This window comes from Staurois parvus, unplaced genomic scaffold (genome assembly GCF_062004578.1).
Source record: "Staurois parvus isolate SC_StPar_1 unplaced genomic scaffold, SC_StPar_1.0 ptg000978l, whole genome shotgun sequence".
Taxonomy (NCBI): Eukaryota; Metazoa; Chordata; class Amphibia; order Anura; family Ranidae; genus Staurois; species Staurois parvus.
Window position 1 is genome coordinate 572,333 of NW_028318774.1, and position 14,101 is coordinate 586,433.

Sequence of the window (14,101 nt, forward strand, 5' to 3'; positions counted from 1 at the left end):
CAGGAGGTTATTTGATGCCAGAGCATGTGATTTTGACCCCTTAGCCTTTTATTATCTGATCATCTGAAAAATGTGCTTGCTTTGAAGTCAGTTGAGCCAAAAATACCCCATTCTGTTTCAAAAGTAGTTCATTTTCCATTCGGGCAATGAGCTATAGGCAAATGAACACTCAAATGTGAATATAAACCACTTAAAAACTTGAGATTTTGGTTCTGGAGCTTTCTTTTGTAGCTTTGAGCTACAAAAGGCTCAGGTGCGAATGGGAACTGAATGATATCAAAGCATAGAACCAAACACACTGGCATAGTGTAGCATGTCTTTAATTTAAAAAGATAAACATTTATGTACTCGCAGGTTAAGTTCCTTGTACAGTACCATAAACGGCAAGGCAGCAGATACCCAGGAGCCGCCAATGAGGCCCACCAGCATGGGTTGACTAGCTGGAGTGGCGCTTGGAGGAGCATCTTGCCTTCCACTGTAGAATCACTGGATGTTATTGTCCAGAAACATATTCAGGTAAGCGGAACCTCCGATGAAAGTGATAAGCTTCCCCGAAACTGGAGAGCTGCAGGAGTTGTTTATTGTGGTTTGGACTCCACAACATATAATATGAGAATAGGCAAGTTGAAACTGACCTTGCACTAAAATGGTTAAATAGTCTGTGCTAATGAACAACAAGGCAGCTAGCAAAGAACCAATATATGCTAATTCCAAACAAATGCAAAATAAAATGCAGTGCCAAAATAAATCAAATTAATTTGCTGCTAATAATGAATAAATATATAGGCCAGTCTTTCTCAGCCTTTTCAACACAGAGGAACCCTTGAAATAACTTTCCAGTCTCAGGAAGCCCCTGCTAAAAAAAATTCTATTTCTACTACTCATGATTTCTACATGCTCATTGCTCAAGAAAGTCCTAGAAACCTCTGAAGGAACCTTTGGATTCCATGGAACCTTGGTTGAAAAACTGATATAGACAACAAAATGTCCACTGAAAAAGTTGATGCAACGTGGATGAGATGACAATGTCCCATTGGATGAAATGCGTATATGGGGGAGACTGAGAATACTGACATCACACACTGCTGTCTGGAAGCTAACAGGGGCTCTGTGAGTTCTTATAGCTGGGTTTTATGCTTTTGTTTTATGTGTATTGCCCTATAAATCTTTTGATTCTGAACTATGAGAGCCTCTTTCTTGTTCCTCATGGTTACTGTTATTGAATGGCTTAAGACTAACAAGACAAGGGACCTGAAGGCAAGGCTGCTGCGCAGGGGCACTGTGGTTTGGGCTGCATGGGGACCAAGATGTAGAGAGATCCATCTATCCTGCGACTAGTAGCACAGGTTTGATTTGCCTATACAGTACTTGGAAGGTGGAGGATCTGGTAAGCTTAAAACTTCTGTGTGCTTCATCTCTGTGATATATGGATTCATCACTTGGAAGTCATGGCGTATTTTATTTTTTCAAATCAGTGGAGCACCATTTATGAACTTTGCTTTTGTTCTAGACACCATTTTCATTACATGGAGGTTTAATATTTATTTTTCATATTCGCCCATCAACATTTTCAATGGACATTTGATTGTCTATATGATATATTTATGATTATTAGCACATTCATTTATTTGATTTAAATTATTTTGACCCTGCATTTTGGATTAGTTGACTAAAATGGTTAGCTCCACTTATTCTATAGACCCCCTCCCTCATCTCAAAATGCTGAAAAATAAAACCAGTGGTGGTAAAACGTTATCCCTACTTCCTGCAGAAGCGCCTAAGTGAGAGTGGCGTCAGCATCATTTAGACAATATCTCGCTGGACGCCAAGTAGCCCAAATCTCAGGAGAAGAAGCTAATTCACCGTTGTGCCATCATCTCATAGGGGTTCTTGGCATACCTTGGAATATCGTCCCAGTCTCCCAGAGATGCTGATGTCACCCCCTGCAATTCAAAAGCCGGGGAAATTCTAAATATTTTGACTTTTTTGGCTGTAGTTAGGTTACTAGTAAGCCTTTTGGATTATTGTCGGAAAGAATAACTTATATGTACAGTTGTGTTTTGAAAATAATAGCAGTGTGTTGAAAAAAGTGAATAAAGTTCAAAATCCTTCTAATAGCTTTTATTTCCATACACACAAATGCATTGGGAACACTACACATTCTATTCCACATCAAAAAAAGTATAATATATCAAAATTTGTGTTGTTCCTCTAAAAAAAAATTGAAGAAAAGTGAATATTAGACTGTTCAAAAAATAGCAGTGTTTGTATTCTTCTTTACAAACTCAAACATTCACTATATAAACTGAAAAATGTTTGAAGATTTTGCTTTCCTTTGAATCACTTAATGAATATTTAGTTGTATAAGCACTGTTTCTGAGAACTGCTGTACATCTGTATTGCATGGAGTCACCCAACTTCTGGCACCTGTGAACAGGTATTCCAGCCCAGGATGATTGGACTACATTCCACAGTTCTTCTCTATTTCTTGGTTTTGCCTCAGAAACTGCATTTTTGATGTCACCCCACAAGTTTTCTATTGGATTAAGATCCGGGGATTGGGCTGGCCACTCCGTAACGTCAATCTTGTTGGTCTGGAACCAAGATGTTGCACGTTTACTGGTGTGTTTGGGGTCGTTGTCTTGTTGGAACACCCATTTCAAGGGCATTTCCTCTTCAGCATAAGGCAGCATGACCTCTTCAAGTATTCTGATGTATTCAAACTGATCCATGATCCCTGGTATGCGATAAATAGGCCCAACACCGTAGTATGAGACACATCCCCATATCATGATGCTTGCACCACCATGCTTCACTGTCTTCACAGTGTACTGTGGCTTGAATTCAGTGTTTGGGGATCGTCTGACAAACTGTCTCCGGCCACTAGACCCAAAAAGAACAATCCTACTTTCATCAGTCCACAAAATGTTGCGCCATTTCTCTTTAGGCCAGTCAATGTGCTCTTTGGCAAATTGTAACCTCTTCAGCACGTCTTTTTTTCAACAGTGGGACTTTGCGGGGGCTTCTTGCAGATAGCTTGGCTTCACATAGGTGTCTTCTAATTGTAACCGTACTCACAAGTAACTTTACACCTTCTTTTATCTTCCTGGAGCTGATTGTTGGCTGAGTCCTTGCCATTTTGGCTATTCTTCTATCCATTTGAATTGTAGTTTTTTTGCTTTCTTCCATGTCTTTCAGGTTTTGGTTGCCATTTTTAAGCATTTGCGATCATTTTAGCTGAGCAGCCGATCATTTTCTGCACTTCTTTATATGTTTTCCCCTCTCCATCAACTTTTTAATCAAGGTACGCTGTTCTTCTGAACAATGTCTGGAACGACCGATTTTCCTCAGAATTTCAGAGAGAAATGCACTGTAACCAGCATGTACATCATTTGCTGCCTTCCTTCCTTAAATAAGGGCAATAATTGCCACCTGTTTTTCAAAGAATGAATGACCTCACTAATAGAACTCCACACTGCTATTATTTTGAACATGCCCCTTTCAATTAGTGATTCAATGACACAGAATCAGCAGCATGCATGTCATGACTGTTGGGTCTGTTGGATTTCTATTACTCTACTACACCTGCTAGTAAATTATTTGCCATTTAGAAATATAATTTCTACCAAAAACAGTGATCAGGTTAGTGAGGTCTGACTGCTATTATTTTGAATACAGCTGTAGTTTGTGTCCTTGGTGAACCTGAGACCAGGGACCGCAGTTCTGAAGGCAATACTGTTAGTCACTATGGTGTTCAATTTGCAATATTTGTCTTCAATATATGCCACATGAAAACTGTGTAATTATACTGCATAAAGGCTCCAAAATTATGATAAGCTCTGCATAATTATTCTTAGCTTAAAGCAGAGCTCCAATTACCTAGGCGGTGGAATGGGCTCCCCAAAGGTGCCAATCGTTAACGGGGAGCGGGGGGACAAGTCCTTAAGGTGGAACTTCCCTTTTTTGGGCGGAGCTCCGCTTTAGTGTTACTAAACCCACAACCGTAAAATCAATCCTCTGCATTGTGTAAAAAGGCTGTTTGAACCTGTCTTCTCTGATCTTCCCCTTCTTCTCCAGTCCTCAATCCATCTGCTGATTGTACAGAGTCCTAGGAGGCACTCTGCACATGCTTAGTTTGGTGTGTATCGCTATAGAGCTTTTTATTTTTGAGAGGGTGCATGTGATCAGCACTGTCTAAACAGAGGGTCAGGGGTCATGAAGCCTCATAGGACATTCAGAGGATGCTGAGAACTCCTCCTACAAGCTTTAACCAGTGCTCGGCTGGACACCGATGGAAGTCACAAGACTGCTTTATACTGCTGATGAGAATATGTATTTCGCAGTTTATATTTCCAACGCGATGATGTCACATACCAGCCCTGCCCTACATGTTTCGTCATATAGACGTCTTCCGGGGGATTCGGCTGTATCTTCATGCTGACCGTTTTATGACCATTTATAATCTTATGGTCCATCTTGTCTGGTAAGAGGCTCTGACATCTATAGGTGGAGGAGTTTTTTTTTTTCTTCACATTGTGGTGTATTATCGGCTACTAGACAGCAGTTGATATTCTTTGGAGAAGAAGGGACTTTACCTGTCCACTTAAATTCAGTTTTCACATGGACACTTTTTTATTTTATTTTTATTCACTGGATGTTATGTATCATGACTGATGAAATATTCACTGTTATTATTTGGTTGTTACTTGCTTTTTAGCGCTGTTATTTGATTTTTTACATATGCCAATACTGGATTAATACTTCCTTGTACATTCACCACTCAGTCTTGCTAAATTCCTAGATAAGAACCTAGATAGTTGGTTTTATCTTTGGCAGTTTTCCCAGTTCCTGATAATTCATTGATAGAACCAACGCAGGAACAATGTCCATGTTTAAATTGTATTTCCACTTCTGAAGTCAAATTGGGATAACTTTATATATTGTTCCATGTCCTGTTCACATAGCGTAACTTAAAAAAAATTTACTTTCTGCTTACATTTTTCTGTTCTTTTCTGAAAAATCCTATTTAGTTCTCACTTACAATGTAATGCTTATGAGAGGTCTGGGCCTTGTGTTTTTCATAATTAACCCTGTCTGTGCTGGCAGATTTCATTATTTTTAAACTAACTGGGCAGGTCTGTCTCTCACAACCAGGGGTTGACTGACAACTCATGGGGCCCCCGGGCAATAGGGGATCATGGGGCCCCTTATGTCCTCGCCCACACTCAAATCACACCCAAAAAAGCCTATGAAAGGTACCAGGGACATCTCATGGGGCCCCCTACTGACCCCTGGGCCCTCAGGCAGTGCCCGAGTTCCCCAATGGTCAGTCCGCCCCTGCTCACAACAAAGCGTTAAAATCTGGAAACTTGGGTGGTGTCCCTCCAGTCTGTTCCTTAGCTCCACATTGCCATCTAGTCAAAGCAGTAGAAGCTACCAATAGAGTCCTATGTATAAAGCTACTCCAAAGAGTGGGATCCTATAACAAGCATATAGTGGGGGTTCTCCAATTTGACTGCAAATGTGAAAACACACTTTAAAGCCCAACTCCAGGGAAAGTAAAAATAATCCCTTTTTAACGGGGTTGGCCCCCACACTGCAAGGAGTAAATGCTCATTATTGTGTAGGGAACAGAAAAGCAGTTTTACTTTTCTGCTCTTCATCTCCCTCGGCAGATGGCATTCCCCTATCCTCTGGTGCTGGATTTATTGCAGGGCTATGGGCTCTGCACAGCACAGCCATCCAAAGCAGTGTGCTTACATTGAAGCACACTGACACAGGCCACTATGTAAAATGCACACAGTTAACCCTTTGATCGCCCCTTATGGTAATCCCTTCCTGCTCAGTGCTATTAGTACAGTGGCACTGCTTTTTATTAGCACTGATCTCTGTATTGGTGTCACTGGGGATGTCAGTGACACGAAGTCAATTCCTCCCAGTGTCAGAATGTCCGCTGCAGTCATGCTATAAGTTGCTGATCACCACCATTACTAGTAAAAAAAAAAAAAATTCCAGTATCTATACCGCCATTTGTAAACAATAAAACTTTCATGTAAACCAATTAATTTACACATATTGGGATTTGTTTTTAGCAAAAATATGTAGCAGAATATATTTTCTCTCTCTTTTTCTCAAAATTGGCGCATTTATTTATTTTATACTGCAAAAAATAACAGACAAGCGATCAAATACCACCGAAAGAAAGCTCAATTTGAGGGAAAAAAAGGATGTAAATTTCATTTGGGTACAGCATTGCATGACTGCACAATTGTCCGTTAAAGTGACGCAGCGCCGTAATGAAAACAATGGCCTGGTCAGGATGGGGGGTAAATCCTTGGGAGGGCAAGTGGTTAAAGCAGAAAAGAAGAAAAACAATACAAACATTACAAGACAATCTGGGGAATTCTATAAAGCACTACTGACAGTTTTCTTGTGATATCGGCACTAATACCCACCAAATTAAAAAATAATTACCTCCAGTTCATAAATAACAAAACTGGAGGTAATTAAGACCTGCTCTAAGTTGGTGTATAGAGACAGGCAGGGTGCCTGTCTCTGTACGTAGTGTAGCAGAGTTGTATACAGTATTTGCTGCCACTACTCCCTCCCTATCACTGTTAAAGTGGAACTTAAATTGCGTCCAGTTTTACTCCTGTTTCTTCTTGCCGGAAGCTGCCATTTTGCTGAAGCCCAGAGTCCCTGATCAGTAAATCTGTCAGCAGATTGGACTCTCGATTTTCAGCACAGTGCAGAAAAATAGAGAGCAACTGAGCATGTGCAGAGCAGGGTGAGACAGTGAATTACTGGATTTTAAACAGTATAGGAACTTATTTTCATAATTGTGCCTACAAAAGGAGTCAGCCCAGGGGTGGACTGACCATTTGGAAACTCGGGCACTGGTACCTTTTTTCATAGGCTTTTTTTAGTTTGGGCAAGGACACAGGGGCCCCATGATCCCCTATTGCCCGGGGGCCCCATGAGTTGTCTGTCCGCCCCTGGGCCAGCCTGAAATGATCAAGCAGGACTTAATTTTCTAACTGAAATTTCACTTTTTAAGGTCTTAGGCCGCTTTCACACTGATTCCTTTTTTCTTCCGCTTCTGCATTATAAGGAAAAAACGTGTGATCAAGTATTCCTATGGAACTCTTCACACTGACCCATTATGGGTCTGGAGCAGTTTTTATATAATCCTGCTTGCTGCCTTTTTTCTGCAGGTTTGGTGTGGTAAAAAAAACGCAACTCCCCATTGAAATGAATAGAAAATATGGCAAAAGCACATAAACACACCCATGTTGCGTTTTTGGTGCAGTTTTTGAGTCACGTCCTGCAAAAAACCACAAATGTGGTAAAAACACATGCTATGGATCAATGTGAAAAAAACCTTAACTGGCTTCACAGCTGACAGCCTCCTAACAACCAGTGACTGGGATTTGTAGGTCACTAAATGGCACATAAATTGGTGGGACGAACCATTGCATGCTGCAGGGGGGTCATGTATTGGACCCATGTGAAGTTTCAAGAAAGGCAAGCATGGATGTGCTTTTGTACAGAACTGGGCTTTTTTTTTTTTTTTTTTTTTATCAGTGGACCTGTGGGGACATGGTCACTTTCATTCCATTTTAAAGCTTTAGCATGTTTTTAATGCAATCTTTCTGAAATTCATTCTTATTTCCTGCCCTGGTGACAGTGTCACAGCACAGGAAGCAACAGGAAATTTCTCCACTGGGGACACAGCAATTGTTCTCAGAGGTAAAATATTTCTTTCTTTCTTCATTTTCTCAAAGTACTGTATACTATTTATTTTTAGTATCTAAGTAACTAAATTGGTAATAAACAGCACCATTGTTTTTAATGTCTTCCCACATGGAAGAAAAATATATTTGAAATATATTTTAAAAATATGCTTCCCAAACAGATTGACATATATTTGAAATGCTACAATTTTGGCCATTTCAATATATATATATATATATAGCAGGTTGAGATGCATATATATATATATATATATATATATAAATAAAATATATGAGAACTATTTTTTTAAAATTCATTTCAAATATACTGTATATCTTTAAAAATACAAATCTACATTTTTGGAGTGCATTTACAAATATATGTAAAAATATATGTTAAAATGCCTTTTTATATGTTAAAAAAAATGTGAAGGGGTGCAGCTTTTACTCTGTTGGTGTTTAGAGCATGGTTTTCTTAATTTTTTTATGTGCAACTGATGGACCCTGCGTGGGCGTGTTTTGTTGCTCCTGTTTTCTTAAACTGTTTATAAATTAATAAAAACATTGAAATACAAAAAAAATCCTGAAGAATATATTTTAAAAATATATATATTTTTAAAATATATTCTTCAGATTTTTTTTAACATACAAAAAAAGTAATTCTAACATATATTGTTTTATTTGTAAATGCATTCCAAAAATGTAGATTTGTATTTTTAAAGACATACAGTATATTTGAAATGCATTTTTTTAAAATATATTCAAATATTTTGTAATAAAAACACATTTCAACATGCAGGTAAAGGTAGGTGTGTGTGTATATGTGTATGTATGTATGTGTGTGTGTGTGTGTGTGTGTATATATATATATATATATATATATATATATATATATATATATATATATATATATAATTTTGACCATATTCAATATATTTCAAAATTGTATAATTTCAAATATATGTCAATATATTTTTAAATATATTTTTCTTCCATATGTGTGCGTACAAGCACTGGGCATTCTGTGTAGAGTCAGGGTGGATTTGGCCTCTGTAGGGACCCCCACATACTGCCAATGTTACTGTGAACACTAACAGTTAAATCAGACTGCATGTCGGCATATTTCCCTGATGAATCTGAGCAGTGAGGGAAATTCCTCCTTGGATTCCTTTTGGCTCTAACATAGCATATGACCTAAGCCAAGAGGAAATAAATATCTTCCTGTCTTGGAGTGGAACTCTTGAAGGGTAAGTCCCATTGTTACAGAAGGAGCAAGAACATACTTTAATTCAATCTTTTTTTAGTTTTTTGTTTTATTTATTATACTACTGAAATTCATTATTTGTTGCTGTCAAATGCACTATGGAGGAAAACAAAGTGCAACTGCAGCCAAAATTTTCAATTTTTGCTAACATGGAGAATGGTTAGAGCACCTGCCAGGTTTTTATTGTGGTTTCTGTCCCTTTTAGAGCGATTTGCCCTCATTTTGCCCTGTTTACCATGTTCACTGATCACCAAAGAAAATCTCACATTTTGAGTTCTCATGAAAAACAGATGCTACATTGGCCCCACTAGGTCAGGTGAAAACTGTTCACACCTATGCAGTTTGCATTTGGCCCATTTCTGCATTGCATTCTGCATTGTGTTTTGTGTTTCTGCACCTGCATGCAGCAAACACGCACTACATGGTTTTCTGCAGCGATTCCATTGAAGTCTATAGATCCTATAGTCCTGTATGGACTGTACTGCGTTTCTGCAAATCGCTGCGGAAAACGCTTAGGTGTGAACCTAGGGAAAGGGGGATTTCCCTCCCTTTGGACACAAGGTCCTGTTCTGACTATGGGAAAGGAAGTGAGGGGGAATTTCCCCAAAGGGACGCAGATGACAAAAAATAAAAAAAAAACTGACAGGGGTTATAATCCTTCCTTTCTTTATTTAAAATGAAAATAAATGTTTTGGCTTTTAAAATTCTATTTTAAAAGTGAAAACTAAGATCCCTGTCCCTCTGTAGATTCTTTAATGTGTTACATATCTTCCATACAGGTAAGGAATGCCCTCTTTTTATACATTAAGGCTAGGTTAAATTTTGCTTCTAAAGCGCTGCTCTTCTGAAAAGCGATTTGCATTTTGATCACATTTCAGAGGCAATTGACAGGTGGGGAGGAGGTAATGTGACGCCTCCTCACAGCTTTTTTTTTAACCCCAAAATTGCCACACCAACGCACCGCAATGCATTGCACACAGTTGCAGGGCATTTGTGGCACTTCTCCATTCCCTTGAATTCCCATTTTGCCAGATTGCGATATAAAAGTACATGCCTTGGCATCAAAACCAAGGCATGTGAACACCTCTGTCTGCAGCCATTGCAGCTTAAGAGGGGTGGTTGGGGAGGCACAAAGAACATGGCTGTATCATATAGTCTTACCGCCCCCAACCACAAGTCTATACGAGCCCAAAGAAGGAGGTTATGAGTACTAAAGTGTATTTCTAAATATAGCAAAAATATTTTGGGATAATTTTTTTGATATGTAAAAACAGATAGTGGATTGGTAGATTCAAGAGTGTCGTTTATTAGTCCTTTTATGTTTCTTTTTGATTGTATGGCCTCTTGCAAACTGGCATTCTAATTTACTGATGTTTATATGCAGGATCTTTGTGTCAGAGAGTAAACAAAACATGTTATGTTCCATAAAAAGCTTGCATATATGTTACTACGTGTAAAATTGTTCTACATCCACTTCTAACGTATGCATGTACATTCATACAGGGGTTAGACAAAAAATGGAAACACTACATGATTTGCTGGTGTGAAAGTGGCAACATGCGAAAAGCAGAAGTGATGCAACATTCTTTTGCTTCCACTGTGTGATGAGACACCTAGCTAACAGGTGGGAAGCCTCACTTTCGTCATTCACTGCATGCGCTGCTGGAATACGGAGTCATGTCAGCTTACCGAGCTTCAAAGAGGGTAAATTGTTGGTGCTGTTTAGATGGTGCCTTTGTGACTGAAGTTGCCACTTTATTTGCTGTGTCTCGAGATCCAGTATTAAAGATCATGGCGGACTATGCAGTTTCCGGGAAAACTTTGTCTGGTAAGCATAAACGCGGTTGACATGGTCAACTGACCGACAGAGACAAAAGGACATTATTCAGGATTGTGACTCGGAATAAGAAAACACCTGCTGCAAAAGTGACTGCAGACCTCAAGCTCAGTCCTGTGAAGACTGAGTCCCACAGGGACTGGTGAGAAGGCTAACTGTCCATTGTTCACACTGCTAGCAAGGACTGAGTTACAGGAGGCAGGACATTAAGTATTTCTCACCTACACTGCACGTATATTACATCTTTACTGCACCTATACTGCATGCTGGTTTATTAAAAATGTCATTAAGTGCACCAATGCTTCTTACAGAGCCCCAATGATAGCCGGCAGTAGAACAATATAAATGGACTGCCTCTCTAGTTAAACCATCCTGCAAGTTCCCTGGTCCCCTTTTCTTCATTTCTATGGACAGCGCACATCCAGTCTCTCTGTCATGACCTAGGACCTCGTGGTGTCTGGCATTGATTCTTCTTGTTGAGCCACCTGGAATACTGGATAGTTCCCTGAACAATTCCTTGAATGATTCTGCCTTGAACATTGTTTGTCTTGAACCTTGAACTCCTTGCTCCTCCCATGTACTTCCTGGTTTAAGCCAAGTCTCTGCACTTCCTGTTTGCCAGATTATTTTGCTCTCCCCAGCCGATATCTTGTTCTGGTCTCTCCTGCTGCCGTTCATATCTTCACTGCCACTCATTACCGACCTTTGGCTTGTTCCTTGACTACGCTTCTGCTTAATCCCAACCTGCAACCATTCATTACTGACCTTTGGCTTGTTTACTGACTACACGTCTGCTTGATCCCTACCTGCTTTTCTGCTACTGGACCCCGGCTTGTCCACCTCCTGGTGGGGCGATCCTGAGGACCGGGACCTGGTACTAACACGCAGTTAAGCCCATCTCCATCATCAGGAGCTCTAGTGAATTCCAGTTAATACTTAGACCCTGCACCTTAGATGAACCCATGTCATCCGCCAGAGTGACCTGCTTGATACATGTCCCACTTGTCGGTGGAAGCTGCTCCACTGCTATACCCACTGACCTCTGCGCTACCGGCCCCCGGCTTGTCCACCTCCTGGGGGGGTGATCCTGAAGACTGTGACCTGGTACTAACACACAGCTAAACCCATCTCCACCATCAGGAGCTCTAGTGAATACCAGTTAGTACTTAGACCCCGTACCTCAGGTGAACCCATGTCATCCGCCAGAATGACCTGCTTGATACATGTCCCACTTGTCAGTGGGAGCTGCTCCACTGCTATAGCTACTGTCCTCCGAGCTACCGGACTCGATTTGTCCACCTCCTGGGGGGGCAATCCTGAGGACTGCAACCTGGTACTAGCACACAGCTAGACCCATCTCCACCATCAGGAGCTCTAGTGAATACCAGGTATTTTCTTTACTCTGCACAATTGTCTCATAGCCTTTCCACACACATGTCCATTCAGTACATATATCTATATATATAATGTACACACACATGAAAGTATTCCATGTAGCAGTGAAGTGTTGGCCCCCCCTAGGATGGGAAGTGATAACCCAGGACCCCAGGCGTTCAGCAGTCTCTGATCGGAGGATCGGTCCGTGCATCTCCAGTACAAACACTGGAACACACAATCTTTCAGCTCTACCAGGGAGCTGGCTAGTGACCGAATGGGGCATCTCCAGCGCTGGCTCCACCATCTTCTACACAGCTGGAGACAATAAGTGGGGTTGTGCTCTGGTTGTAGGGTTAACCCTATGTGAGTAAGATGATCAGGGCCAGATGTGTATGAGAGAGGTACAAATAGGTGATTGAGCCATCGTATTACTGGCCCCAACCACCCAGCTACCAGTTAACATGGCCATTTGCCTTGTAAGTGCACACTGCTGTGGTTGCAGTCCGGTGCGACAAAATGTATACAAAAGGTCTTGTTTGGCAGGCAGTACCTACACCAAATGGAAGTGAATGGGGCCATTTTGCAACCCTAAACCAAACGCTTGTCTCACATTTGTGGAGCAGTATTCCAATTCAAAATCTCCACTTGGCTGCACAAACAACAAAACTGGCATTGAGATGGCACTTTTGCCTCCTGAAGCCTGACAGCTGATGCTCTACAGTCCTCTAAAAACAATCCATGGAATGAGAATCAATATTGCTATCTAATATTGGTAATCACTTTCACACAATTATAGTCTCCAGTATTCCAAGTACTGTAGTTTTGGTGTGTATCTCTCAGCACTTACAACAAACAACAATCCGAAATCTGCCCAAATTAGTTAAATAGTAAATTGTCCCCTATAATAAAGTTTCCTCTAACACTTAATTTGTTGAAAATCTAACCCAACCCCTGTAATGAGCACCCCTAAAGTGTTTGCCTGGGTGAAATGTAAAACATTTTAAAATGTTTTAGTACATCATTCCAATCCATGCACATTTCCCCTGTGTTTTAGTTGACCTAGAGTCATACACAGGGACGGACTGACAACTCATGGGGCCCCCGGGCAATAGGGGATCATGGGGCCCCTGTGTCCTTGCCCAAACTCAAAAAAGCCTATGAAAAAGGTACCAGGGGCATCTCATGGGGCCCCCTACTGACCTCGGGCAGTGCCCAAGTTTCCAAATGGTCAGTCCGCCTCTGGTCATACAACCCAGCTATGCTGTCCTACAAACGGTTAGCCGACAGCTAGCTAACAAAACTGACAGAAGCAGCATTGTGTTTCATTCCAAAACTGAATTTACTTCTGTGAATAGTTCTCTAAAACTGCAATAAAATCTTGTAAACTGAAATTACAATATGCTCGTATGAATGTCTCTCACGAATGCAAAGAATGAATACATTTCTTGCAAGCAGCTATCTACAAATCATATTGAATACATTTAAATGAGCTCTAGCTATGTATGTAACATTGACAAACACAATGAAAGAACTTACAGGCATATGTTTATCAAAGAAGGAGGGAAGCCTTCACTGGTTTGTTCTTCTGGAAGCTAAGCTGGAACTGGGCTGAAGTGTGAGTGAAACGTTTCCTGTTTCAGAAGATAGACTGCAGTTGCAGTGAATGCCCAATAGATGGCTCCCTACTCAACACAATGATGATATACAATATACAGAACACCAGCTCCTGTGAGCGCAGGAAACCATCAACTCCCCAATGGGGGGACGGGGGACGTCGTCATGGTGGGCTTGGCTCTTAGTACTGCTGTCCAGGTGCAAGGACCACCCACTGCCTCAGACATTTGTGAACTGTCCAGATGACAGCTGGGAAGAAACTACACAACAGTAACC